This window comes from Erithacus rubecula, assembly GCF_903797595.1.
Source record: "Erithacus rubecula genome assembly, chromosome: 16".
Classification (NCBI taxonomy): domain Eukaryota; kingdom Metazoa; phylum Chordata; class Aves; order Passeriformes; family Muscicapidae; genus Erithacus; species Erithacus rubecula.
The window spans coordinates 13792123-13817242 of record NC_136668.1 but is presented as its reverse complement, the minus strand read 5'-3'; the positions used below and the strand labels follow the sequence as shown (position 1 = coordinate 13817242).

At 42.2% G+C, this 25120-nt stretch overlaps 1 long non-coding RNA gene across 2 annotated transcripts; it reads right to left on the bottom strand.

Moving 5' to 3' along the window:
* Positions 1-11455: 11455 nt before the first annotated feature.
* LOC306808710 lies at positions 11456-23505 on the bottom strand. 2 transcript variants are annotated; one of them, XR_013776092.1, is made up of 3 exons: positions 23414-23505; positions 22349-22451; positions 11456-12447 (listed from the first exon to the last, which is right to left on the bottom strand). It is a non-coding gene; the product is annotated as an uncharacterized lncRNA (long non-coding RNA). The 2 variants fall into 2 exon arrangements; XR_013776093.1 differs by lacking the exon at positions 11456-12447 and adding an exon at positions 15673-16020.
* Positions 23506-25120: the final 1615 nt, after the last annotated feature.

Sequence of the window (25120 nt, the reverse complement as noted above, 5' to 3'; positions counted from 1 at the left end):
TTTTGAGGCACTACTTAACTTTCCTTCCTGCATTCAGAGGAGAGCAGGAGGGAATCTCATTGCAGGTCAATGGAATTTCATGGTGGCCCCAGGGGTGCTGCAGGAGCTCATATTATGGTCCTGTGTCTTTGAGGGTGTACTGTAAAACAACACTTCACCCCCACTATGGCAGCTCCTTCAGAGCATTTCTTTCATTATTTTACACCAGCAAGCTTTACCTCAATGAGGCTGTCAGATATTTATTGCCATTTTCCACCTTCAAGCCTGAATAATCTGCTTTTCTTTCACTCACCATACTGTCATTGACTTCAGGAGAACCATAATCAAGCTGCCCTACCCAAAGTTCCCAAATCAATATGCACACCCACAAACTGCAAGAGTTAAAAATATCTTGTAAGTGAAGGACCTCAGGAGAAATTGAGGATGGATTTCACTCAGGGATGACCTCAGGGAGTCTCTGCCTCCCCGGGTGTGCAACACATCAGTAGTGCATATTCAAGACAGATGAAGAGCTTAGGAAGCACAGAAACATGGATTCAGATGTGTCAGCCAGAGAGTGTAAAAACAGCTGCTTAAAAATAATGTTTGGGGTTTGCCTTTCTGCAGTGACAGGAAAGGAATTCAGTGTCAAAAGTAGCCACATGTGTTGCTTTACTCCAAAGCCTGCTGTGCTCTGATCCTTAATTCCTACGATGCCTTCTTGAACTGCAAACCCATCCATACACATCTCTGCACTCTGCCCACAATAACACATGGATTTACTGAGCTAATGACCCTGCCATTGGGCTGCCCTGCTTAGAACATCCTGAAAGTCCTCAGGATAAATCCAACAGGCAAACTGAAATCCGAGTGTGAAAAATGCTTGTGTTATTTATAATATTGTCCAGTCCTTCCAGCCACACAATACTGATGTGTTGATGTGAATAACAACTCTTAATAACCATCACATCAACTTCTGCAATCCAGGGAGTGCAGCTTAGGCAGTTTCTGCTGCCTGGACTGCAAGCTCTTTGTGGATGCATCTTCTGTTGGGGCTTTTGAGAGACTGAACATACTGTCAGCAGTTAAATAATATGTCCATATCATCACCATATAAAAAATACAGCCAAAAATCTGTTCACATGGAGATCTTGCTTTAATTGTCACTTGGATGCTCCTAACCACTTTCTCTGCAGCTGAGAATAAAGCTGAACCTTCCTGTCTGTGCCTCTGTTTCCTTGGCTTTGAGTGTGCACCTACTTGGACTCCTCACTCAGAAGAGAAAAGTTGGCCCTGATGCTTCCAAGAATGGACCTTTTTCAGGGAAAATCTTGTTAGAATCATTAATAAATCAATAGCAGCTCAAACTCCATGTGGGGGACAGTGACTTTTGGAAGCTGAAAAAGACCTTGGAGGGGTTGCTACAGTGCAGCTACTGAAAAGCAACATGAGCCAACAGAAAAAAAAGCTGGTGGGCAACTCAGTCCAGGTGCATTCAAAATTGATCTATAGGGCTGGCAAGGGGTCTCAGACAGACTGTTAAATTGCTAGCTAAGAAAAAATAAATAATATGCTTTGACTGTAGTTCATGTAAAGACTAATAATATGCTTTGACTGTAGTTCATGTAAAGACTAAGTTACAAGTGTTCTGATCTTCCTACTTTCACAACTTGGTTCAATATTTAGCATATGCTTGTAGCATTTTTTTTTCCTAAGTCAATGGACTAAATCAACTGTTTTGTGTGTAACATCACAGGCTGCAATGGAGGAGCTTGCTGCAGCATTCCAGGCTAGACAGCTACTTTTGTCTCTTTCCCTATTTCTTGCTTAAGAAAATAGTAAAAAGAAAGGAAGAGTGGGGAAAAAAAAGACCTACAAGAAAGAAAGAAAAAAAAAAGTAGATAAATGGAAAAGGAAATCTTAATAAGGTTCTTTTTTCCTCTTTTCCTATTTTTTGGGAGGCTGCTGTATTAAATTAAAGTCACACATAGGTTTCAAAGAAAATCTTATGTCGGTGGAATGGTGAGCCCACCTGACAACGCCTGCTAACAGAATTGTAAATGTAAAGGGTAATGCTTGTCACTTCCTGACAGCTCTAAATGGCCTTTTAGTTCAGTACGCAGAGCTGTCATAAAAAAACATAAAAATGCATATGCAGACAGCTGAAACTGCAATGCACATCATTATCTGCAAATGGTATAAGTATCCTGAACAAAGGGCCTTCCAGTTTAAGGACAAGCATAAGACATTTTTCTGCCTCTAGCCTTAAAACAAAGTGCTGTCAAGAAAACAAGATTCTCAGTGCCAGAACTGAGGATTTTCTGTCAATCAGCAAGGTGCTACATTTGTACATATTTTTCTGACCCCAAATATGAGAAGAGCATCCTTAACAGATGTGTATTTAACTTCTGGCAGATACATCTGTTTCTTCTGGGTTTTTTTATTTTTTGTATTTTTTTTTTCTCCCCCTCAAACACACTGCTGAGCAGAACGTTTTTGTTGTGTACTTTATTAGTTCCTTCTATCCTGGCTTTTCCTCCTTGCTTGTTTAAATGGTGGTTTCACCATTAATGTGCCAAGATGTTGGATAATCTTAGGGACTAATGTTAACCCAGTATGAGAATCTCCCAAAAAACTTCAAATCTGTTCAACAACCACTGTGCCAGTCTGGTGATGGTTTAAAAATTCTCAATGTTGCAAGTTCATTTCCAGGGCAGTTTTAAAATACTCAGAAAAGCAATGAGTTCTCAGTAAAGTCATTAATATCCCCAAGGAGCATGAAGAATCAGCCTGTCCCTGCAGCACTCCACCAAGTGTTAGTGAGAACAGGAGTCCCAGTGCAGTGTGAGCAGGCAGCTCCAGCACTCCTGTTCTTCCACATGTGCTGGTATTTCTGCTCAGGACACCTCTCCAGATACAGGCTGGGCACTGTAGATCTCATGAATGCATGAAAGAGCAGCAGGGGGGCAGTGGGATTCCTTCCTTTTTTTACTTCCTGAACCTCTCATCCAAATCTCATCCTGACTGACACCACTCACAAGAATCCACTGCACCAACCCATGAGCACATAGTGACATGACAACAGGGAATGGCTTTAAACAGAAAGAGGGTGAGCTGAAATTAGATATTAGGACTGAATTCTTCCCTGTGAGGGTGGGGAGGCCCTGACACAGGTTGCCCAGAGAAGCTGTGCCTGCCCCATCCCAGGAAATGTCCAAGGACAGGTTGGATGGGGCTTGGAACAGCCTGGGATGGTGCAAGGTGTCCCTGCCTGTTAGCAGGGGCTTGGAACAAGAGCATCTCTAAGATTCTCTCCAAGCCAGATCACTCCATGATTCTGTGATTCTGTCACTGAGACCTTCACTAATGGCTAACCCAACCCCTCCCAGCAAATCACAGATATTCATTCACCAACACAGCCAGTAGAGCAAAGGTGAAACACAGATAACCATCAAGTACTTGAACAATAAACCCCAATTTTCCCAGTTGCTGGATATCCAAAAACTCTCTCACACCTTGGTCCCAGTTTCACTTATATGCAGATACCACCACACCCACTAAATTATATAAAACCCCTTTTTTTCCTGTGGATTTGTGCCTCCACCAGATTTTCAGCTTTCCCTTGCATTGCTTTTCCTGCTACTCCCCCAGCTCTTTGGAATCTGTGCATGGAGCAAACACAACTTTCAGTCCAGAATCTGGTATGCACAATACATCTTTGATCTATTTCCTCAGTATCTTGGATTAGCCACCAAATTTCTCATTCTGGTGTTATCTGTTTGCAGCATAAACTATTGGGAATATGAATCAAAGATATTTGGGGTTTCAGAACTTCTAAGATTATGGAGGCAAAATTTCTCAGTCCACAAGAAAAGTAAGGGAATAAATGTCACATAGAAAAATTCCCTATTCATCTCATGGCTTGTATTTACAAAGTGCTATGTTAGAATCAGTAAATTTTCCAGCATGAAATTGCCCTGAACAGTTGCTTAATGGGATCTTAATTTTCCTTTAATTAATCACCTTTAGAATTTCTAGCTGTTTCTCCATTAAAATCCACATTTATCATATGTGCAATCTTCATTCCTTTCTTCCAAAATTGCCCAAAGAAACCATCAAAGGATAAGGCTGCAACCCTAAAAATTCATTTCTTTTGTATTTGCAGTGAGATGGTAGGGGAATACAGTCATCCTGGAAAAATGCAGGTTTTGTTTGAGATTTTGAAAGAGATCTAGTTGCTGTCTGCCTCTGCCTTCATGGTGCTGCTTGAGACATCTGAAGACATCTAAATCTGAAGCTTGGTTCCTGTCTCAGTAACTGATTCTAATCCAAGCTCAAGAAAAATTACATCTTAATACTCACTCAACAGTCTTGCTTCCAAAGCTGCCTCGACAGATGCCTAAATAACTGAACACAACTCTGCAGCACATCCTCCCCAGAGCCTCAGCTTGCACATGTGCCTTAAAAAAATAAATTAAAAAAAAAAAAGCCAGCCTTGCAGACTATGTGTAAAAGCCCCATCTGGTGATGCCCAATACAGCAGTATGTTTGCACCTAATTACAGTACACTTTAAAAATATACTGTGCATTATTGACACAAAAACCCAGGGATATACCTCTGTCTGCTAATCAATGCTACTGGACAGAAGGAAAAGGTTTCCAACCTCAGTGGAGTCTGCTGATGAACCAGACTTCCTGCAGGGGTGGGAGAGGAAGGGGAAATGAAGAGCTGAAGAAAGTTTTGGGGTGGAGATTGGCACATTTGTGAGAGAGATCCACAACATGCCAGTTTTCCACTGCCACAGAACAAGAGCATCACTGGTTTCCCTGGATGCCTTAGGACATGTGTCCTTTCCTGGTGGATGTCTCACCCAGCCCTTCTCCTTGAGCCCAGCTTTTGTACTGCCATGTTTTAACACTGCAGTAGTGAGAATCCAGAACTAATACCAGCAGCCAAAATACCCCAGTGTTTTACCCACAGTGATATTGAGCTGGATTTGAACACAAAAAAAAAAAAAGCTTCTATATCCCATTACCATGACCTGTGCCAGCCGGGCCTCCCTCTCAATCTGTTCCCTTTAAATTTACAAGGAAGGAAAGAACAAGAAAGAAGGACACTCTTTTATTACATTTTTTCAAATAAAATGTCTGTGCTTTCCCTGGATGGTACCAGCCCGATTTATACAAGGTGAATTTGACCTTCAAGAGGCAGAACATCTGGGAATGACAATTAAAGCCATCTGCACCCAAGGCAAGCAGGTTGCTTGCTATCCACTCTGTTCTGTCGCCTTCAGAACACAGAGGAGGGGGGTAATCTCAAGGCAGTCATCCCTTTTTTATTGACTGTCTCCTGTGCTTTTAGAGATGTGAAAATACACAGAGCCTGACTGCACTCCTTCCCAAGGAGGCTCACTGAGGATGCCATGAAAACTCCAGCAGTGCTGAAGATTTGTGATTTGGGTTCTGTGGGGATGGTATTACACAGACCCAGATTTTCTTTCATAATTATTCTGACCACTCTCTATCTCAGCAGTGGTGAGTTGGCTCATCTGAAATAGGCTCTCTTGTCTCCTCTGTGTGGCTGAGTGGCTCGAGCATTTTTTACTGACCATCCAAGTCCAAGAGGAGTCAAAGGACAGGCCATTGAGCCCTCTGCTCCAGGAGGTGATGATTTAATTTGCAGCTCTGTTTAAAAAGACTGAAGATGTTGAAGATATTATGAAACATTGGTAAAAACCCAAGCCACCAATTTCTGTAGGAATTGAGGGCAACTAAATTCCCTAGAGCTTGCAAATCTTCTAATGGTTGCTGCAATCAGGTAAAATATAACCCTATAACTCATTTTGGAGAGTTTGCTGTAAATCAGGTGCTGTTGAGGACCATCATGCTGATTATCACTGTCCCAGTTTTGCCCTGTGCTCTTCTGATCACTGGTTTCATACTTTGCTGGTGAGCTCTTTAGGACAGGAGGATTTTGTTAGTAGAGCAGGATTTTGGTGTTTGGATGGAGATGCTAAACAGTGCAGGCAACAGGAGAAATGAAGGCACCACCTGTGTCCTGCAGATACCTGTACAGAAGGATCACACTCACTTTTGGACAGACAGTTAATGACTCATTTGGATAACCAGATCTATCTGTAATTTCAAAAGCAGAGGGAAAATATAGAAACAGAAGATGAGGAAAAAACCCAACTCCCCCAGAACAGGATTTTTTTCTTTTCTATGTCATTTGGAATGTCATTATTTTAATTTTCTCTTTGTATATTTTTTCTCCTGCCCATTTAAGAACTCCCTGTGTGCCACCTATCGGTCTGACCCATGCTCAGCCCTTCTCCAGACAAAAACAGTGGTGGGAGAGTCATGCAGGGCCAGAGAAAGAGAGGTGGAAGGCCAGGGACCCATCCAGAAAACAAGGAAAGGGAAAGGAAGTGGATTTTTCTAGGCAGGTTCAAGCCAACTGCAGCCCAAAAGGCCATCACACCCTGTGCCTCAGACTAGGGGTGTGACTCAGATAAACCAGCAACACAGAATTACACCAGCAGAAAGACATTTCAGAAAATATTCTACACCATGGATGACATATTCAAGTATGATGCCTTTGGAGATTTAACCCTGCTTTCTTTGAGTGAGAAACCAGACACTTGGAGAATTAACCGAGATTATATTGACAGGCCTTGGTTCCACAACAATTCCCTTTGTATGTGCCCCATAAACATCTTCCTTTCCAGTGTCAGTCATACATTCGTTTTCTACCACAATAATTCTTTGCTAAGATCCCATTCCCATAATAGAAAGAGGGAGAAAAAAAATTTGAGTGACACCTCAAACAATATTTGATAGTCTAACAACAATTTCTAACTTCAAAGACTATCTACATAAAAGTTGAAGACTTTTGCTACAAAAACCAAACCATTGGGAAATCATTTTCCATCTGACATAAATTCCCCAGCCACTAGAATGAAGGCTTTAACTAAAAGTATAACTTCTACTGGAGGTTCTTTAACATTTTAATCTATGCTGTGAGGAAGTATGTACAGACAGGTTATATTGTTCCAGAATCCAGGAATGGGATGTAAGAGGGAGAATCCCACAAATCAAAGAGGGTTTGTGGCCTGCTGAAAACCACACTCAGTTCCAGAGGTTTAACAGGTTAGGGAGTATTTGTCCAAATCTTTGTGGACAAAGAACCACAAGAGGTGCAACCAAGAACACTCCTAACCCCCAAAATTATTGTCCTGAAGGAAAGGAATTAATTTTTCAGAGCTGAATCATTACAACAAGTCACTCCTAATGTACTGAGCCACAGGAGGAATCAATGGATGCAGGTCTTTGAGACTCAGTGCTAGCAAACAAAGATCTGTAAGGTTTGATGGTGGGGCATTTTCCTTTCCCAGAAACACTGCCTAAACCTCTCAAAGTCTTCTGTAACAGTCCTCTATCTTTTTTTTTTCTTTTTTTTTTTTTTTTTTTTTTTAAGCCCTGCTTTCATTTCCAGCTGAAGAGAAGATTGCATGTCTAAGACATCAAGTTGTGACCTTGCAGTGAATTAAATGGGTGAGCATGTTAAAAGGCTTGTAAATGTATCTGGACCTTTTTTTTCCTCACCATCTGTTTCATACTTGATATCTTGATAGATAGTTCAGCTTATTACCCACCACTAACGTCATCTCTCTGCTGAAGCCTTGTTATTTAAAATATGGGGTCTCTCCTTTGTGTAGCAGTGACTAAGAACATTGGAACCCACTTAAATTTGTTTTAAATGCATTTAATTGGTAACATGCAGTGTTGCTGCATACCAGTTTCTAAGTTACATAGTAAAAGTTTGAGCGATTTAACCAATTTAATGTATGAACCAGGCACTGTATGGCTGAGAGCAGTCAGGTTTTCCATTGAAACGTTTGCCTGGTACTGCACATTGTGCAGAGGTATGCAGATGCTTTTGCCAGGAGAAAGTGAAATAATTGATGCAGCTGAAAACGACCTTGATCTAAAAGTCATTACCTCATTCCCTGAAATATCTGAAAATACAATGACAGAATCAAGGGCCTGAGTGACTACTGTGACTTTTACTTAGTCCTGAGTACCAGTGTGACATGGGTACATGCCAACAATAAATCATTTTCCTGGAACACACAACAGTAAGAAGTTGGGGTCATGTTTTCAAGCTGGCTTTTTTGCTTTTTCTTTTTGTGTCTGTTGGTTGTGTCTCTGCAGACTTTACATGACGTCTTCCTGTCTGCCTACATCTATTTTATAGATTAATGGTACCTGTAACTGCTCAGCTGAAAGGTAAAATGATGGCAAGGGTGATGAAGCCACATGCTCCATGACATAGGAGGGTGACTCACGGGGTCAGGAATGTATTCTTGCCTTTCACCACTGGCAGAGCCTGATTTTGCTACCAAAGCAGTGTAGAAGGTGAGCAGTGTCACCACACACACCTGGGGATGCACAGAACTCCCCAGGGTCCATCAGGTTCATCAGCTTTCCAGGGAAAAGGGCAGATCTCCCCAGGCTGCACAGGGCTGATTACACCTCACCACAGCAGAGCTCTGGGCTGCCTTGAGTCCACTGACCAAAAACCCAACAGAGGAAAATAAATGATGACCAAATTTTTGATGATCAGGTTTTCATCTGGCTTGCTGAGGTCATTTATATCCATTGGAGAAGCACTGGAGAGAGGGGCTGGCAGGATCAGACTCCCTCCCCCAGGAAGAGGCCACCCTTTCTAGTGGGGCAAATGATTTCTGCAACCTCTGCTCTTCCCTGACACACCAAGAAAAATGTCTTGCATTTTAGCAGTGTAACAAATCAATAGTTTCAACTCCAAAATGTGGGATTGTGGTCATACCTACAAACCACACTGTGCAAAGGACTTCCTGCACTTTCTCTTTGAACAGGAACATGCAGAAAGAAGCTGGGAATGCCCTGGCCCAAAAAAGAGAGGGAAGCATCTTAAACAAAGTGACCTGAAAGTTGTGCAGCAGACATAACTAAACACCACCTGCCCAGTGATAGGAGATTTGATTCATGCTGAAAAATGTCACACCAAGAGGATCTGATGCAGCCAGCTGTGACAGGCAAACCACCCTGCATCTAAAGAGGAGAGATCATCAACTGGGGGGGACCAAAAGTCTCAGTGATGACTTTGCCACAGAAAAGAGCTTCTTCAGCAGCAGTGCAAAGCCCAGAGCTAAAGCCAGGCTGCTGCTTGTGCAGTAAAACACAGGTGCTGTGCTCTTAAGGAGTGGAAGCTGGGAAGCTCCAGGGGTTTTGGTGGAATTTCACCACCTGCAATACAACCCATGGCTCTGGAAGCAGCGTGCTCTCTGCTCATCATGGTTTGGGCTTTGCATGCCTTGAGCTTTTCATGTCTTTCCTTTCTGGGATCCAGAAACACAGAGCAGGAAAATATCTGCAACAGCAGAGATGTAAATCTTTCAGAGCTCTCATTCACCACTGATACAGAAATGCATTTCCCTAAATTTAACAGCTAAATCCACATCAAGGTGTTACAAACACTCTCTTGTGTTATAAAGGATGGCTAAGTGTTGGCAGGGTACCTACATGCTGTACATGATGTGCAGCCTAACAGGATTTCTCTTAAGCTCTTCCTGCAACTATTTTAATTTAATTTCATGTAAACAGCATCTCTAGCAGTGGTAGCAGGACCTCACCAAAGAACCAGAGGTTCTGTTTCCCAAACCAAACTCACTCCAGATCTTTCAACTCTAATGGAGGTCTGAGCACAGATCTGGATTTATTCACAGAGTTCAATTTGGAATCCACTTTTCTAATCAATTCTTCATTGTTCAAATCAATGCTGCTGATATAATGCATCAGAAAACCTAACCCCTTGATGGAGGATTTTTAGAAGCTGTGTTTTATGGCAATGTCATCACCAAGCATTTGTGGATTTAAAACATTTGTGAAATAGGATTTTCTGGTAAAATCTTGTGTGGTCCATTAAACATCCAATACACAGCAGAGGAAATACTTGATTATGCTTACACACTTATCTATGTTTCTTGTAATATTCCAAATAAGTAGAGCTTTGCCACATGGTTACCAGCTCCTGAGATAGGTTCTGAAGTTTGCATTTTTACTGCTCTGCCTCACAGCTGACAAGTTACCTGTGACTGCATTAGCTTAGAGCCAGTCCCTGCAGATATTTTGTATTTTCCTGGGATATTCCCAATATAGCAAATTTCCCAGGAACTCCATTCAAATGCCTGAAGCACACTGCATGTAGGCATGTCTCTGCAGCACTCCCATATGTATATTGTTTCCTTGTATACAAAGCACATGTGGAATCTGTGAGCATAACAAATGGGATCATTAACGGAAAAATTAATTACGCTCGCACAAATCGTGTGAATTTGCACTATTAGTTCTACCAGAGCTCAGCACAGTGCCTACATAATTGAATACTTCTCTTGAAATCTCAGTGTGGGAATCCAGCACTGAGCTGGCAGCACCAAAAGAGTCATTTTTCTAAGGATATGTATAAAAAGTGAGGCTGTCCAAAGGACATGTATGATGCACTCCTGTATTCTGCTGCTCTACACAGAACAGCTCCTCAGTGTTTGCCATTGTACCAAAAAAAAAAAAAAAAATTCCACAAGGCATCAACTGCAACATGTACAGCTTAATATAAATAAATAAATAAATAAATCTGTTAAGAGATAAGATAAAAAAATAACATTAGCACAAAAGATAGAAGTATCTCCATTTCAGTGAAGAGAAGCTCCTGACATTTCCCTCCCAAGCTGATCTAGCCATTGACTCATGGATTGGACATTCCTTATGGGAAAAGTATTTTGCACTCATTTCAATCAAAGTTCAGAATTTTTACCTGCCTGATTTGTCTTGAACAACACAAAGGGACTGTGCCTTGGAGGCTGGGAATAAAAACAAAAACATCTAATGCAGTTCCATAGGACAGCAAGGAATCCATCTTCAAAGTGATTAATAAATCCATCAAACAGCCAGTACACCACAAAATTCAAACCTCCAGGACCAAAAAGTCCAGAATCTTAGCACAGCATAAGCAAAGCGCAGGAGACAGCCCAGACTACTGGAAATATTCTACACAGAATGGCAGCTTTTATTGCTATTTACACAAATTCAAATATACTCAACATTATCTAGGATTAAATGTATATCACACTTTCTTTAGACAACACGTTCCACTCAAAGAACTTTAATAGAACATTAACAAAACAGCTTTTCTCAACATTCCTCATAGAGAGATGCACAGAAGCACAGAGAGGAAAGCATACAGCAATTTAGAACAAGAAACAAATACAAATAATGTAGTCTCTAGAAATTACAGGCTTGAAAGAAGGAAACAAGATTCCAACTTTCAAAGTGCAATTCATTCTAACACAATCACTGGCAAAAGTGGGAAAATATTAATTTTTGCATTCTCAAAATAAAAATCTGACTTTAAAATAATGTTCTGGTTGCATTTTTATTACAGTTTTCCCCGCAGAATGACAAATGTAAGAAAATCTCCTATCCACACCAAAATAATGTTTGGCTGAGCTCTATTTTTGGTGCAAATATTTCTCTGTTGAGACAGCTCACTCATCTCCTCATAGGAGTCTTGGAAGCATTTTCTGGCTTTGCTGCACTTTCACTGTGTCAGTAAATCACATAGCATACACACCACAAATTAACATCTGAAAAATTGGGAGAGTCATTCCTATTTAAAAAATTTGTTGTGAAGCTCAGTTTAACCGCTAATTATTCTGTTTCAAGTTACTGGAATTAAAGATGTTTACAGCTACACATGATCTTTGTAATCAGTAGTAGCTCAGAACTACACACGAGTAATGATCTCAAGCAGTTGAGTCCAATCTGAGTTAAACAAAGTGAGTGCAGCAGAGAGAAAGTTCCAGCAGATTCCCATGGGAGTGAAGATTTTTGCATTCAGAAGAAAGGAAATCCAAATCCTCACTTGCCCATACTCCATAACAAACCCCACCCGGGTTCCACCTCTGCCAAAGCACACCCTGCCTGTATTGTGCACCCATAAAAGATCATACCACAACTCTGGCAATGCAAACACAGACAGAAGTTTAAAATTATTATTGGAATTACCTGGATTTACTGACACTGATGGGTTTAAATCCTCGAGGGATAGGTTGTATCATTAGCAGAGAAGGTGAGGAAGATAAAACAGAGGCAATTACTCAGTACTTCATAATAACCTGAACTACAATTCCCTGAAGCACCTGTGTTTGCCTGGCATAGCTCATAGGTCAGTGCTTGAGATGGGAGATATGCACATATTTGCTTCTGCTCTCCTTGGAAAATTCTGCATGCCTGGGGATGTGTGGAAGGAAGCAGTCACTGAGTCCCCAGGCATGAAATCAGGGTGTTCATTGCACACCCACAGAGTCTCATTCAGCAATGGGAAATCCACCCAGAGCCCCTCTGTTACCTCCACATGAATTCAGTTTCCTGATGTGAACGGAAAACTAGTCAGAAGTTATTAGAGACCAAAAATATGTAATTGATCTCAGAGACTTGTCTCTCTAGGTTGCCACTATGAATAACAAACAGGGATAAACTTCTCTTCCTGTGAGCAATTTCGAGCAGGGATTGTGCTGAAGTGCTCTGAATTATCTTCTTGGAGAGCTTTATTCCATAAAGACTCTTGATAAAAACACAACCTGGGATCCTCTTGAGGAAAAAGAAAATAATAATAAAAGAAACCTACATTGACTTGATTTCCATGCTCATGACCCCCAGGTATGTGTGGAACAGGGTGGGTTGAGAGGCAGCCTTGTGATGACTGCGGGGTCCTTACCAAGCCCAGCTGTCATAATCTTCAAGGAGGGGAAAAAAAAAGGTTTATTTTCCCTTTTGTGCCCAGACTTGTGCAGGTCCTGGCATCTCTGCAGGCTCACGATAGAAGACCTATCTTATTCATGCTGCAAAGGATCTGGAACCTGACACTTCTCCTGGGCACTCAGTCCTAACCGGCAGGATTTGCCTCTGACACTCTCCTTTCAAGGTAAGTGTCAGCAGGTGATGAACTCTGTATTCTTTCACTCCTGCAGCTTCAGAGCCTGGATCTCTGTTTCTGCAGAATTTATGAATGGTAAATGTCAAGCCCTTTGTTTTTTTCAGAGCTGTAGCTCTGGTGTCAGAAAAATAAAGGGAAGATGAACAATACTCTACTTTTCCCATCCTTTATTTTGCAAATTCTTACACAGGAGAAATAGAGCCATATTTACTGATGTACACTAAGCACAAATAAATATTTTTCAGCAGGGAAGGCTCCAACATGTTATTGTGGCATCCTCCTGGCTTTGTGTGCTGAGCTGGGTGCACTGGTGCACCTGGCAGCTGTACGTGTGATATTGGACCCACACACCTTCCAGGGCTTAATGGCATCAGGTAACTATTGTTAAGTTTTACTATGATTTTAGTAATTTGGTTAATTAGTTCCACCTCATGTGGCAAAGGCCTCATAATGGCACTTTGCAGGGTGTTCATTAGCTGAGCAGATTGCTTTTTCAGGTCAGGGCATCTCTAGCAAGGGCTCTGTGGTCACTGCATGAGGATTATGGCAAGGGAAGGGATGATGGAAATAGGACTCTCAGCCTGCCCTCTCAGTGAACTAAGAGCTCACACTGGTCTAACAAGACTGGACAAAGCTGAGATTTAGAACAGTCTTGGCTAAAGCAAATCAAACTATTGTGCATGAATTGTTTAGCCCTCGTGCCCATTTCTGAATCACTCACATCTTGTTCTGCAGACTGACTCTGGTAACAACTTAATACAAACATATTTCAACCAGAGTGACCTGTGAACCATCTCCTTTGTCAGTTCTGCCTTTGATTACCCCTCACACAGTCCCAGTTAAGAACACTCAGCTCCACACACACACCTACTGCTCAATTATTTCAATATCTAGGGCAAAACCCAAATCTGATCATCACAGGATTTCAACAGAGCAGAAGCACATCCTTAAGGCTTCTCTGATTCTGGATCACCTCATTACTGCACTCATACTGTACAGATTTTCTCCTTGCCTAGTGAATTTCTCACACTGTGAATGGCAGCACAGGAGCACCCAGTGTGCCAGAGCTACATCTCACACCTCTCTGGGTGTCCTGTGAACACCCCAGGGCAAAGGCCAGCCCAAAACTCAAACCCTTTTCTCTCCTCCCTCCACAACACCTCCTCTGTTCCCTCAGCAGCTGTGAAGCAGGTACAAAAACACCCCATTTGCATGGAATAACAAGAAAGGGACATAAATATGACCAGATGATTTATTCTTCTGAAACAATTCTATTGGCACATCTACTGCTGTATGGTTTTAGGAGCTGCTTACAAAATTACTAAGAGGCTGAAGACCTCATAACTGATCACAGCCACCAGAGCATGTGCATTTTCCTGGAGACAATCAGACACTACTATCCCTGGACCAGGGCATCATGATGATGGAAATTTCCCTTTTCCAAGCTCTCCTTAAGAGCTCCTCCTAATAGAGAGTGATTCCTCAGGAAGCTCTGTACCTACTATGCACATGTTAATACCAGCTTAGGTTTCATTATGACTAATGTCATTATAGTGGATTCCAAATGAATTATTCATGATTGGCTCCTTCTTTTAATGCCTTTGGCATTTGACATGTTTTCCACATTGCCTACAGAATGTCTGTGGTAGGAAAATCTCATAGGTGTCCTTGGCAGCTGGAGGCTGAAGATGTGACTGTTGTGCTTTATATCCAATGAGGGGAGCCCAACACTTATTTTCAGGAGAGAAAGTTTTTTGCTCCCCACACCTGATCTGCTTAAAGTCAATACAAAATACTTTGGATGGAGGCTGATGCACCTATCTGGGTTATTCAAGGGAGGTGCATGCTGTTACTTTCAAATAAAAGCAAATACCAAATACCATCTTCATTACTCTATCTCACATGTACTGCCAGAGAAAATGTCTAATGTTCCCTAAAAAAATCAGAAAAATTCCAAAAATTCAATACTTCTTGAAGTCATTTCCATCCTCTGCACCTGAGATTGGGATTTCTAAAGCAAGGGAAAGGATCCCATGGTGTCTCATCTTTCTTCAGCCCATGATTAACTTTTCTAGGTAAGTAAATCTTTGGAGGGAGATGTGCTGTTGAATTTAGTGGGATCTGAATTTAGTTGGAGCTTTAAGCCACAGCACAACCACCAGAGCTGAAGCAGAGGTAGTGAGGAACTTAGCCAGGCTGTCACCATCTCCTCCTGCTCTTAGCACAGCTCACCACATTTTTCCACTTGTGGTTCTCACACACTACTGTTGGAGGTTTTTCTCAAGCAAATAAACATTTTCCAGCCTCATCTACATCATCCAGTTTTGCTCCCCAAAGAGCAGAGCTTAAAGGAGCTGAGCCCAATGTACTTGGCAAGTGGAGGCTCACAGATTTCTTATACGCATAAAATTAGATATTTTATACTCTACATACCTGAAAAAAAAATAAAAATCTTTGTGTCTAACATGAATTTAAACCTTTGCTCCTCTCTCTGTGCTCCAGGATGTGTCATCTTGTGCTCCCCAGGGGACACAGGCACAATACTGCAAAGGTTGGAGCAGGTCATGCCAAAGGTCCATCCAACATCCTGTCTTTGGAAATGGATAGTAATAGACATTTGAGAGAAAGCTTGTAAGAAGTGATGCAAGTACGAAATTCTCAATATCTTCTCCATTTCAAGCAATTTGTGGTTTAAGGACTTCCTGAGCCGTAGCCTACATCTGCGTCATCTCCTTTAATGGCCCTTCAGAGACCTTTGCTTCCACTCCCTTGCTTGGTTGCTTCTTGAGCTGCAGATATCAACAACATCCTGTGGCAACGAGCTCCACAATTTAATTATGCATTGTGAGAAAAAGTAGATTCTGTTTGTTTACAGCCTCTTGCACAATCGTGTCATTTGGCACCGCTTGGAGTTATGAGAAATGGTTTCTAACCATTTCCAACCATCATTTTTCCATATTACTGCTTATTTTAGATGGGCAGTGGATAGACAATACTGGAAAGCACTGAAATTGCAAATTGCAAACAAATGTACAAAGATTAAACTCAGAGGGGGGAACTTACTTTGCATATGTATAAATATATTAAAAAACCTATTAATATTTTCATACACATTTCTTAAAGCTGTACAAATACGAGAAAATACTAATCACTTTTTTTTTTTTTGCTGTAATATTATCTTAGGAATTCACACAAAAAAAGTTGCTCCAGTCTTCAATACTATTTTCATTGAAACAAATGTTTATATAATACAAGACATTTATATTGTAAAAGCAGCAGTATTGGAAATCATGCTACTTAAAGTGGAGTTTCCTTCCTAACAGTTAAAGTTTTCTCAGTTGCTTTTCCAACCAAACACCATACTGAAGTGTTCACACTATTCCCTTGCTGTAAGTATCATGGCAATGTTATCTAAATAAAAGGCAACAGTGAAGCAGTTTTTAAGAGAGACCCACTGTATGATTACTAGCTGTTGGTGCTTGATGTAAAATATCTGACTTACAAAAGCACTTTGGCATGTTTTTGGACAAGCCTTATCAATAGCTGTAATGAGAAATGGCTAACAAAGGACTTTCTGTACAAACAGCAAATTAGATGCTTGCAGACAGAAGGGAATTTATTCTGAAGGGAAAGAATGAAGCCCAGTGTTCTCATTCACTGGCCCTTCACCTAAAGTTGTTTTATTGTTGCTGGTGTGTGTCTTAAGTACCATGAAGAACAGCATATGCTATTACAAGGATGTCCTGTTTCATCTGACTTTTGTTCCCCATAACCAAGCACCATTGTCATTATCAGATGGCAAAAGTAAACCAGTGATAAACCCCTGGCATTTGTTTTCTGAGACAGTCTCTAGAAAAGCCAACTTGCCACATTAGTCAGAACTGGAGGCACAGTATTATCAGGACATGTTATTTCCCAAAACAGCAACTCCAGTGAATGAATACACGAGTATAAATAATTTCTTCACTTAATTGTAACAAATGCAAGGATCTGGTTTTCACTTTTTGAAAAGTCTGCATTGGATAGGTTAGAAAAAGAAGTCAAGGCTGATGTCAGAGCTGCAATCACTGGGGGTGAGAGCTCCTTTACCTAGAGTGAGAGTGAACTCAGCTCACAGTGGAAGGGCTGCTGGTGCCAGACATGAGGCTCCCCTGGCTCCTGTTACAGCCCCTTCCCACATCACAGCCAAGCACAGCTCCTCCAGAAAATCACATTATATCCCAAAGAAACACAGCACAAACAAGTAATGGAGTGTTTTGATTCAAAGTGGATCAACAGCCTCTGAGAGATTCCCATGTTCTTCACCTGGCACTAAGGATCTGCTTAATTACAGTGGCATAAAAAAATGTTCCTGCATTGGTCATTGAAGGCACCTGCACATTTCATATCCAGCACTGAGCTGAGCCTTGCTCCAGCTCTCTCCTCTGTGGCACTGGAGAAGTGCTCCTGTTTTAGTCCAGGGAACCTCTAGCAAACTCTGCCTCTCTCAGCCACTAAATAATCTCAGTGGTCTGCACAGAGAGAGCTGCAGGAAGAAATGAATGGTGCTGTAACATTATTGAGCTGCTTCTCACTTTCATTTCTGTGGGAAAAAGAAATAAGCAAGAGCCAGCAAAGACCCTGCTAAATCCACCCTCAAAGAGAGATGTGAAACCAATTAGCAGGCTGGCCCAGCACCCATAAAGTCGCTGTCTACACCATGAAATGTTATAAAACAAAACAGAACACACAAGAAAAAGGAAGAAAAAAAATCAAATCAATAAAGAACAGGCCATGCCAAACAATAAGCCTGCAGGTGCTTGCAAGGTGCAAATCCAATATGAATAGTGGCACTTTTAGAAAACCAGCTACGACCGAGATGAAACCGAGCAGAACAGAAATGCAGAAGCAAGTGAGGATACATTTTCAAAATATGTCAGGATTTATTCTGCTCCTAAAAGAACCAGACAGTTAATCCACCCTGTTGGCAGGTGCATGATAGTAGGTGATTCCTTGCAACAATCTCTATAACTATTCTCATTATATTATTCTCCAGATGGGGATAGCAGTGAAGGGAGCAGAGGATGGAGCTGGAGGCACCATTTGCTTTGCTTGCAATGTAACTCCTAGTGCAAAAAAAAAACAAAGGGCCACTCAAACAGGATTTCTTGAGTGGGGATGACACAAAGCAGCAGCTCCAGTGTCTCCATAGACACCAACACCTGCAGTGCAGCTTTGGGAGTTACAGGTACCTCATTTTGGGGAGGGCAGAGGTGATGGCAGGCAAGTAATGACTGACTCAATTGGGAAATGATTCCTGGTTTAAGGATGGAGGGTACATTTCTGAAAGAATTTATAATTTGGGAGCTCAAAGTGTGGTTGTCTTCTAAAGAATATACCCTCCTCTTCCCCCAAATTTAGTTTTTACTCCAGAAGTTTCTAAGGAAAAAAATAAAAGCAGGTTTTATGGATTAAAATATTTCATTTCTCTTTCAGTCAATCCCACAGAATGCCAAGAAATTTAGGAGAGAATTTTGAAAGAAATTTTGTTTCAAATTAAGACAATGTTTTGTGTGTGTCAATAAGTTGATTTTAACATTGCTGAAATTCCTCCACCCTCTTTTACACTTAAAACAACATTGACTCCTTTCCAGAAGGTTCAGCAGCACCGAGAGACACATCAACAGCTGGTGGAATATGGTTCCTTCAACATTTCTCTGGCCAGCTCTCATCATCCATGGCAGGATGAGCTGGTCACATCTGCTGACCTCCCAAAGCACTGTGGCTGCTCTGACTAATTCTGCATTTTCCCACACTGTCAATAATTCCTACAAAGAATCATCATCCCAAAGCCAATCCTTACCACCTACCAACCTGCGAGGGAAAAGTATAAAATAAGGCTGTTTTGTGTTCTCAAATAATGAAAAAAAAAAAAAAAACTTTGCTATGCTAAACAGAAAAATAATTTTCAAAAAAGTCATCTTCCACACTGACCCTACAGAACACACTTTGTGCTGCTTGTTCCCGAGTGCCAGACCCCTGGAGACTGGAAAATTCATCCTTATTTATTTATTTAAATGCAAAATCCTAGCGGTGACCTTAGAGGTGTGTGTTTATTATCAGCTCCAATGCACTTGTCACAGCCTTGGCTGGAAGGGAAGCCAGGGGAGGATTTTTAAGTAATAATCCAGAAATTCCTCCATTTCAAATGTCATTGGTTTGGGGTTTTTGCTTCTAATTAGAATATGGTTTGCCTTTCAGATTCCAAAGCTTTTGGATTAGTGGTTTTCAGCATGATGTCATTTTCCTGTCTATATGACCACAGCACAGCCTTACTTCAAGTGTTTGGTAACAACAGAAAAAATAACCGTGGAAACCTACATGTGATTGTGGATCTGAATTAGTGCCACAGCATTACCAGGCAGTTCAGGAGCACAAGGGCAGGACCTCTACAAGGAGTGTGCCTATTCCCTCCTATCCTTTCCAGAAAGTGAGTCTTGGCCCTAAAAGAAAACCCACAAGGCCCTACAGCTCACATAGTTACCTGCCTCAAATACCCATTATGGGCCTGTGTAAAGTGAAGTGAGTTTGTCTTTAAAACAAAACAGGCAGAAACAGAGTTAGTGGACCAGATTGATTCCACTTATAGCTACATTATATTATTCCAGAGATAAATTCCATCCATATGTGGATTGCAACCCTTCAGAGACTTTAAGTATGGACAGTTTCTGGTTTGCCATCTCCCTTTACTCCCAAATGCACTTTTGCTACTCTTGCAGAGCAAACACCACCACTGCTATGTGCTATCCATGTCAGAATTACCATGGCTAATGTTTCTGGCAACCTTAACAATATAATTAAAATTATTCAAGGCAGTTGTTATTCATATGATTTAAGGTGAGGTCTCAGAATCTCACCTAAGAGGATGAACACCAAACTGGGAGGAGACAATAGTGAAAATATAACTTGGCTCAACAGCAAGATAGTAGCTGGTCAATCCTTTTTGTAAACTGCATTTAGACAACATGAATGTGGTTTTTCCAAGGATTTGAGTGTTTTTGTACATCTCACTATTGATGGATTTTCTGCTTGTGCCAGCAACTGGCTTAACAGCAGTGGAGATGCTTGGGGATTTTAATGGGTGTATTTCATATGAGCCTGTCAGGTAGCCTTGTGCCTTTGGATTTTCCACTGCCATATGTGCTCAATAAAAATCCAGCCTTGGTTATCTCTGCTTTTCCTGAACAGGTGACTTTGGAGCATCAAGGTCTTCTCTGGCACGTTCAGAGCTGCACTGGAGACACCTGGGGAGGAGCCCAGGTGCTGAGCAGAGTTTGGGGAGTGACACCTCCCTCAGCTCCACTGAGGGGCTCTGTGGATATCAGGTGAGAAAACTGGCAGGCTGGGCCACCAAAACATGAAACCACCCTGTCCCTGTCCTCCTTCCCAGAAGCCAAGGCACACACACCCTGCATACAGGACAGTCCAGCTGGCCTCCAAAGAGCTCCCCAAAAACCCATCTTGCTGACCCTCCCTCAAGTCTCCATGCCAAACCCATTTATACTGAAATGATAATAACTGTCAGAAATCAGTTTAGTTTGGCTAAAGAGAAAGCATCATCCTAAGGAAAAAATATGGTTTTGGAGGCCCACCCAAAAATGCAAAGGCTGGACTCTGTCTGAGAGCAGAACTTGGCCTCTTGTCTCTATTCCCACAAAAAATGCTTGTAAATGTTATGCTCTTTGGGCTGTATTTTTTTTTCCTCCCTGCATTAAAAACTGAGTGAATTTAGTGCTTATAAAACCAAGAGGCTGATAGCAACTGGCTAGAACCAGATGTTAGGGAGACTGGAGCATATCAAGCAAACAGATCGTGCACATTTAAGTATTCAGAAGTATGTAGCTGCATTACTTATTCCCAGTCAGATTATCAAACAGATTGATTTCTGAGTATAAAAACATGATGCCCAAACCTCAAGGCTTAGGAAGAAAAGGAAGAGGGAGTATGTAAATATGTCTGTATGTATCCACATCTATAGATTCAGAAAGAAGATATATTTTCCCTCTTCTCTATCATTTGCAGCTCTGTCCTTCCCTGCTGCTTCTACCAGCAAGCCCAGCAGGGACAGATGTGATGCTCACACCTCCAACCCTGCAAGGTGCTCAGCCTTTGGAGAATGAGTGTCCCAGTGTGGGGATGAGATGATTTCCCAGGACATCCAGCCCCACATTCTCCTGATGTGGAACCATATGGGCTCCTTCAGCCACCAGCACTCATGTGCACACAAATCCAAACACTTTTAGGAAAACTTGTATCAGAAACACGTGCCTGAAGTGCCAGCATTCCTTTCAACAAGGCATGGAAGGTAACTGGTGCAATCTGCCAGTAAACCCTATGGAAACACAAGCCTGGAGCTGGCTCCCTTAAGGGATTTGAGCTGTTAGTTTTAATGGTTTCAATGGGAGGGGTTTTTTGAACAAAAACTGGATCAGTTTTATTGACTTAGAGTGAAATGTTTCCGTTTATAGCTTGAGATTTCTGCTAAAAGATTTAAACAACCTTAAAGGCTCCTCCTCTGCTCCCACATCCCCAGCTCTGCTCGATGCATCCCCAGGTGACTTTATTCAAACATCAAAGCCTCCAAAATCTCAGTTTTGGCCTTTCAGGCTCCCCCTGGTACCATCTCCTTCCTTACTGCACAAGTTTCCAGAGCATTTAGCTATCAGCAGGCACCTGTACTGTGCTGGTGCTCACAAAGCTTTTCCTGAGCCTTTTTCTACCATGGCCTCACTGCCAGGCAGTCCCTGCTGACCATCATCCAACAGCATAAGAGCCAGCACAGCCTCAACTCAGCTTTCCTTGGATTTCTTCACAGGCTTTGAGGCCAGAAGGAGCCATCACATCCATCACTCAAGATTTTGCACACCACAGATCCTTTACCATCTCATGGTTTGTCATCAGCAGTTCCAAATCCACCACCCATGGGTCAGACAGTAACAAGAGGGACAGCAGCACCTTAAGCCCCAGCCAGGGCAGAGATCAGCAGGTGAGATCTCCCTCCTTAGGGGATCCTACCCTGTAAACCCTACTGCATCCCTAAGGGCATCAACCAACCTCCTCCAGGAGACAATTCCTCCCCAACTGGAATCTCAGTTTCTGTAGCAGCAGTAACAGAGCAGCAGACACTCCCTGAGGGCCATCCCTCCCTCAGGTGCACATTTGGGACCATCATTCTTAGGACACTTGGGACCATCACTGCTCATCATCCTTTTCAGCCCACAACCACACACCACAATGATTTCTGCTGCTGGATCCAACTTCACCCGACTCCAGTTGGACACACATAACTCTCACCTTATTTATCTGCTTCCACACTGTGGGGAGACTGAGATCTTTATGTTCTTCAGTCACTGTGCAGCACAAACTGGGATCACAGGTTGCCATTGTTAGGTAGAGCCTGGGAAGAGAGGAGATGGGAAGTTAACAGGAACATTGATGGCTGTGGTGGCGGCTGCAGTTTTAATCCAGTGACTCAAGCTTGGCAAACAGAAAAGCTGCAATGTATTAAACTGTGAAGAGTTTACAAGAGCTGAACATCTAAAATATAGCTCTGAGAAATTACTCCTTAAAGCAGGCAAGCAAGAGCATCATGAACAGAACCAGGAGAATATTGTTTTCACAGGAAACACTCCGTGGGTGTGTTATAAGCTCTGTTCTTTGGCCTGTCACCACATAATTTCTGCACTTCTTTTATTTCTCTCTTTTCTCATACTCAAGCACTGTCCTGTGATACAGCAGAAGTGCATTTACAGCTAAAATTACAAAAGTGGTCCATTATGTTTTCTAAGGTAATAAAAAGGCTGCAGTTTGTCACAGCTGTCTGGAGCCCCAAACACCTACAGCTGGCAGAGCTGTGATCCTCTTTCTTCTCCCCTGGCCCAGGATGAATCTGTGTATGTGTGCATGCAGATTAATGTTATGTACAAACAGATCTTTTAGTGCTCTCTCTGGAAAAAAAAAAAAACCAATAACAAAAACAAACCAACAAACAGGGGAAAAAAACCCCCACAAACAAAAAAGAAAGGAAAAACATGGTGCATCAGTGAAGCAAGAGGTCAAAGCATTCCTGAGCACTTATTTCAGAGCAGCTCTGCTTCGGCTGCTGCTTCTTGGCTTCCCACAGTGGCCACACCAGCTTTCCTGTCTCACAGGGCAGGGGCAGTGTGGTGACTCATCTCCAGGGGGCTCTTTCCAGAGGTGAAAGTCTCAGCACATCCAGCAGGAAAGTTGCAAAAGGATGGGAGAGAAGGGCAGAGCCAAGATGAGAAGCTCAGGAAGACTCAGCCCTGTGTTCCTCCAAAACAACCTTTTCCATTGGGGGCCTCCCAAATTCAGCATGTGCACACACCATCCCCTTACCTCTCCAGCTTCCCCAGGGAGGGAGGAATTTAGGGACAACAGGTAGGGATAATCCTCAGGCAGTACTCATGCTACTTCTAAACAGAAACAAAGCTCCACCACTAAGGAAACCACATCCCTGCTGCTCTTCCCAAAATTTTTATAAGCTCAGGGTTCCCACTGAGAAAGGCCAGGCCCTACTTCAGGTAATGATGCTGTTTGTGTTTTCCCCATGTCAGATGTGTGAGGAGTGCACAGCTGTGGAACATCTCCAGCAATTGGGAGATTCACCCAGGCTGTTACTGGGTTGTTTCCATCTCACCAGAAACCACCATGCAAAAGAGTCTGGAAGGAAGTTTGTATGGAGCAAAGGTCCAATGGATTTTTGGAAGCTCCATCTAGTTTACATTGGGGTCATAATCCTCCCCTGCAGAAGATTCAGGTTATGGTCAAATGAGGCTCCCACAACTCAAATGTCAGAATCCCTCTTTCAAAACTGGATGGAAAAAGGCAGGACTCAGGTCACCCACTCAGTGGGCTTGGGCTCAGCTGCAGGACACACAAGAGAGCAGATGACTTTTGTAAGGTCCTTCCAACCTCAGGTGCAGCCCCACTTCTGCAGATGAGAGAATTTCAGTCTACTCACTGCAGATGGTGGACCCTGAGAAGCTCTGGTTTTAGGCTTGAATATCAGTGTGAGTGGTACTAAATCATGCACATCAGTCTAATTATCACCTCAGTACAAGGGAAGGCAAAGCAGGTTTATTTTATTAACTCAGAGTAAAGAGTCTGCACCAGAGCCTGGGAGGCAAAACTAAAGGTGGCACTGCTGGTGTGGGCACAAGAGTTTTCACTGACTCTAAGCTCCCTCAGCTGAACAAACCCCACTTAACAAAACACTTTTTTTTTTCTTTTTTTTCTTTTTTTTTCCCTTGTGGAAGAAATAAGGGTCTCATCTAATTCCAATAACTCAGGGCATGGTGCAGCTCATCTCACCATAGCTGAGAGGAAAAATAAACAAGGAGCAAGCCCTGCAGAGCAGAGGGGGCTCCTCTCTCTGTTAGGACTGCACGAGCCTCAAGATGGAAATCTACTCTCATTTGAGGCCTTTGGGTGCTTGTAGAGTATAAATATTTACTAATAACACAGAGAGAGTGAGAGAGGGAGAATAGTCATTTTTCTCAGTGGCTTAGGGTTAAGTACAGGGCAATGGCATCTTAAATCCAGATGTTCTCCTTTTGGGATTTGCCCACGAGGCATATTCTCATGAGATTCCCTTGGAGTTTGGATTTGGATAGTAGCAAGCACTTTTAGCCCAATGATATCATGAGCAGATGATTGAAAATGCTCAAGGATTTTCTTTGTAAATTCCAGCAGTTTATTTTATGACTAATGCAGGGCAGAAACTTTTGCAGATTTCATCTTCCCATCCTTCTGTGTTTCTATTTTCAGTTGGTTTTAAAGGATTCTGAACTCAGCCTGCTAGCAGAAGATTTATTTAAATGTATATATTGTATATAAATACAAATATTCTGTGCACATGAGGGTGTGTGGGAGCTGTTCCCAAGGTGCTGGACACATCTTGATGGAGGCAGAGCCAGTGGAGATCTTTGGGGCTGCCCCTTTGGGACAGAGGGATAAAATAAACATGGGAATTGCCTTTCCCACTGCAATTGCAGCAGGGCACAATATTTAACACCATCTTACCACCTGTGCTTGGCAAAAATG